Raw genomic sequence first — 4998 nt, 5'->3', positions numbered from 1 at the left:
CCACCTGTTTCTGCCTCCTGAGTGCTGGGATTAAAGGCATGCACCACCACATTCAGCTTTTTAGAGAACTTCATGCTTGTATACAATATATTTTGATCATATCCCTCTCCTCTTCTCCCCCCCAACTCCTCCCATACCCCCCATACATTGTCTTTTTTAAGAACTGAGTTAGGGTCTTGTTATGTAGACTAGGCTCGGTTCCTACTCTGAATCTTCTGTCTCAGCCTTATTTATCATTTTTATGTATATGCGTGTGTTGCCTCTATGTAGGTAAGTGAACCTGTGTCGTGCAGTGCCTGCGGAGGACATGTCGAATCCCTTTGAAACTAGAGTTACAGACAGTTATTAGCTGTCATGTGGGTGCTGGGATTCAAACCCAGGTCTTCTACAGGAACAATCAGTATTCTTAACCACTGAGCCATCTCTCCAACCCCTCTGCTCAGTTTTTTGGAAAGCATTATTTGCGGAATTACTATATAGTAGATACGCGCTTATATTACCATCTGGAGTGCAGTTTGGCCCTATCTAGTAAGTTGAAGATGCATGTACACTCTGTAGACTAGAACTTCTAACTTGTGCTTGTGCTCAAGGAGACATGTAGGGGATGCTCACTGCAGTGTTGTTTGTAATGCCAAAAATTCAAAAGCCACCTGATGTTCATTGGCAGACATTTAGATTAGTAAACTGTATGTCCATCAGATGGAATGCTAAGCTAAGTTAAAATGAATAAATAAAAGTTACATTTACTAAAGATGAATAGAAAAGCAAGTTACAGAGAGATTTGATGTATCATGTATTTAACATTTCAAATATGCAGAAATACAGTACAGTGTGTTGTCTGTGCATATAAATGTATATTATAAAAACAGATGCACACCAGTTTTAAGGTAATGGATGGAAGGAAAAAATGAGAGTAGAATTTTCAATTGTATTTGTCATATATTATTACATCCTGGGAAAAGTGATCCAGAGTAGATAGGGCAAAAGGTAGAGACCTGACCAGTCTAGCTCTTAGGCATGTGAACTATAATAGCTTCCCTTTTGTTTCCTTTCCTTTATTTTCCTTTTCTTCTTTTTCTTGACAGGGTCTCGTATAGTCCAAGCTGATTTTGAACTTTTTCAAAAATTTTATTTATTATTTTTATTTTATGTGTATATGGGTAAGCGCACCCATGTTGTGCAATGCCTGAGGAGGTCAGAAGAGGCTCTTGGATCCCCTGGGACTGGAGTTACGGACAGTTGTTAGCTGCCATGTGGGTGCTGGGATTTGAACCTAGGTCTTCTGCAAGAATAACCAGTGTTCTTAACTGCTGAGCCATCTCTCCAGCCCCTGAACTCTTTTTTAAAAAATATTTTTTTATTTTTTATTTTATGTGTATGAGTGTATTGCCTGCATGTAAGTCATCCTTGTTGTGCAATGCCTGAGGAGGTCAGAAGAGGGCATTGGATCCCTTGGAACTGGAGTTACTGATGGTTGTTAGCCTCCATGTGGGAGCTGGGAATCAAACCCAGATCCTCTGCAAATGCAACCCATGCTCTTAACTTGTGAGCATCTCTCCAGCCCTGATTTTGAACTCTTGCTCTTCCTTCCTCCCATCCCAAATGCTAGGATTACAGAATGTCACCATACCCTGCATATTGTTCTTTTCAGTATGTTTTTGAATTTTTTATTTTTATTTATGTGTACGTGTGTGTCTGTGTAAGTGAATGCCCTACGTGTGGGTGCCCTTGGAGGCCAGAAGAGGGTGTTAGATCCCCTAGAGCTGGAGTTGCAGGTGGTTGTGAACTATCCAATGTGGGTGTTGGGAATTGAACTCAGGTTCTCTGGAAGAGCAAGAAGTGCTCTTAACCATTGAGCCATCTCTCCAGCCCCTTCAGTATGTTTTAAATATTTTAATATTTAAATTTGAATTATGTATATTATATATATAATTCAATATATATATATTGAATTACTGTAGAGTTCATGGTACAGAATAACCAGGAATAGTACATAGTTCTTATGGTTAGAGAAAAATATTTTCTAAGAACTAGGGCTTGACCTACTTAGGTGATATTCCAGGTTCTCCAGAAAGATGGAAATTTAGGAACTAAAGAGATGACTCAATGATTAAGAGCACTGACTGCTCTTCCAGAGGACCTGGGTTTGGTTCCCAGCACCTACATGGTGGCTAACAACTGTCCATAACTCCAGTTCCAGGGGCTCTGATGTCCTCATCTGATCTCCACAGACATTGTACAACATGGGTGCACTTATGTGCAGGCAAAACACTCAAACACATAAAATAGAAATAAAAAAAAAGAAAGAAAAAGATGAAGTTCAGTTCGTTGTGGGCATAGTTAAAATACAGAATATGTCATTGTTTTTGTTTTCCCATGAGAGGTTCCTGACCTGTATATTTGACTCAATTTTTTTTTTCTCCCCAGTGCTAGATTGAACTTAGTGCATGTTGCATGCCAGGCAAGCACTTTACCTCCTCCTGGGGTCACTCCCAGCTCCTAAAAGTAACTAAAAAATTTTTTTTTGCTATCTATAGTCACTAGAGGTGACTTATAATTATACTAGCTTGCCATGGCTGCCATAACAAACTGGGTGGGTTGAACAACAGGAATTTATGGTTTCACACTTCTGGATGCCCAGTGTCCAAGATTAACATGTTTCTATGGTTGGTTCCTCTCAGGGACTTCATAGTTTGTTTTATGCCTTTTGCCAAACTTCTGCTGGCTTACTGGCATTTTAGTATTCTTCCCCCTCTCCCTTTTTGAGACAGAATCTTGCTATGTGGACCAGGCTGTCCTCAAACTTGAAATCTTTATGTCTCAGTCTCTCAAGTGCTAAAATGACAGGCATGTTATCACATTTGGCTTCATTGTTCTTTTTGATTGCCACTAAGATAATATTTATAAGTTGGGTGTGGTGGCACACACCTTTAAATCGCAGCATGTGGGAGGCAGAGGCAGGCCCATCTCTGTGAGTTCCAGGCCAGCCTGGTCTACATAGTGAGTTTCAGGCCAGCTGGGGCTACAGGGAGACCCTGTCTCAAAAAGAAAAACAACAACAAAAGGTAATATTTATATGTCCTGTAAGTAGTTTTATTTAGGGCAGGAGAGATGGTTCAGTGGTTAAGAGCACTAATTGCTCTTGCAGAGGACCTGGGTTTGATTCCCAGCACCCACATGGCGGCTAACAATTGCCTGTAACTCCAGTTTCATGGGATCTGATGGCCTCTTCTATTCTCCACGGGCACTGTACTTGTACAACGTGGGTACAGGAGCAGCCAGTGCTCTTAACTGCTGAGACATCTCTCCAGCCCGCATTCCATAAGTATTTTTGAAACAAGTTCCCCACCTTCCTTTATATCATGAAATGGGGCTTCACTGTTTTTATTTATTTGTTTATTATTGTTGCTTTGAGACAGGGTCTTGTGTAGTTTAGGCTGGCCCTAAACTCCCTATGTAGTTTAGCCCGCCTTGAACTCTATTTATTTATTTATTTATTTATTTAATTTTAATTTGGTCTTTTTTTGACAGGGTCTACCTGTAGCCCCAGCAGGCCTGAAACTCACTATGTAGACCAGGCTGGCCTTGAACTCATGGAGATCCACCTGCCTCTGCCTCCAAAGTGCTAGGATTAAAGGTGTGTGCCACCATGCCCAGCTTTGAACTCCTTTTTTTAAAAAAGATTAATTTTATTTTTATTTATGTATATGTCTGTGTAAACATGTGCACATGTGTGTGGGTGCCCACAGAGACCAGAAAGGGGTGTCAGATCCCCTGGAGCTGGAGTTACAGGTAGTTGTGAGTTGCCTAATGGGGGCAGCAAGTGTTCTTTATAGCCAAGCCATCTCTCTATCCTCTTGAACTCTTAAATTTTTTTTTTTACATTTTTATTTACACACTCTCTCTCTCTCTCTCTCTCTCTCTCTCTCTCTCTCTCTCTCTCTCTGTGTGTGTGTGTGTGTGTGTGTGTTATAGTGCATGTGTGGAGGTCAGAGGATAACATGTGGCATTGATTCTTTGCTTCTACCATATGGCTTCCAGGGATAATCTCAGGTGATCAGGCTTGCCAGCAAATGCCTTTACCCATGTATCATCTTGCTGGTCTGGTGTTGAACTCTTGATCCTCCACCTCCCAAGTGTTAGAATTACATGTATTTGTCATCATGCCCTGCTGGGGCTTCACTATTGGAAGTTTTTCTATTGGAAGAATGTATAATATATATATATATATATATATATGTTAATTTAAATCTAAAAAGGTATGAACTGAAGGAATTTTTGCATTCATTGATACCTATAAATATTCTATACCCTTCTTAGAAGTTTGTAAAATCAACCAGGTGTGGTGGCTTATGCCTATAATTCCAGCACTTGGGAGGCTGAGGCAGGAGGATTACCTTGAGTTTGAGGTCAGCCTGGGCTATAGAGTAAGAGATTTTGTCTCAAAACAAACACACAAAACAACAACAAAATAAACTGATCATGCTGATACTTGCTGACAAGCCCAGCATATGGGAGACTGAGGTAGGAGAATAGCCAGTGTTGGGAACTGAACTCAGGTCCTCTGGAAGAGCAGCAAGTACTCTTAACTGCTGAGCCATCTTTCAGCCCCTTGTGTGTGTTTTTATTCAACTGGATAAAGACTTAAAAGACAGGTGCAATAATTAATCCTCTTTAGTAACCCAGACCCAGAACTAGTTGTTCAGTATAAGTTTTGAAACATACAAGAAGGAATATGATTCTCAAAACAGTTCAAAGTGATGATGGCATTGATAATAAGATTGGTTCTAAGAAAAGTTGGTCATTTAAAAGCCAAAAAATGTCTTGTAAACCCCCCCCCCCCTTATTTTTTTCTTTGTGGAGGCTTACTGAGCAATGCAACCTCTCAGACTCAGTAGTGTTTGTCCATGTTGGGTTTTAGGTCTTAAGATTATAACAGTTATTCCTCCATTATGAGAATATTTTAAATCCTTCCCACCTTACCCTTCTTTTTAGTCT

General features: G+C 40.2%; 1 protein-coding gene and 1 non-coding gene across 6 annotated transcripts in view; both read left to right on the top strand.

The window, feature by feature from the left end:
* Unc13b (unc-13 homolog B) overlaps positions 1–4998 on the top strand; it is a 241504-nt gene that overhangs the window by 23607 nt on the left and 212899 nt on the right. The window lies entirely within an intron of this gene.
* On the top strand, positions 4608–4738 carry LOC115071933. The gene has a single exon (XR_003850989.1). It is a non-coding gene; the product is annotated as a small nucleolar RNA SNORA40 (small nucleolar RNA).

The sequence above is a fragment of the Nannospalax galili genome, unplaced genomic scaffold (genome assembly GCF_000622305.1).
Source record: "Nannospalax galili isolate Female #2095 unplaced genomic scaffold, S.galili_v1.0 scaffold341, whole genome shotgun sequence".
In the NCBI taxonomy this organism is placed as follows: Eukaryota; Metazoa; Chordata; class Mammalia; order Rodentia; family Spalacidae; genus Nannospalax; species Nannospalax galili.
Note: the sequence above shows the minus strand (reverse complement) of the source record. Positions and strands in the feature narration are given on the sequence as shown.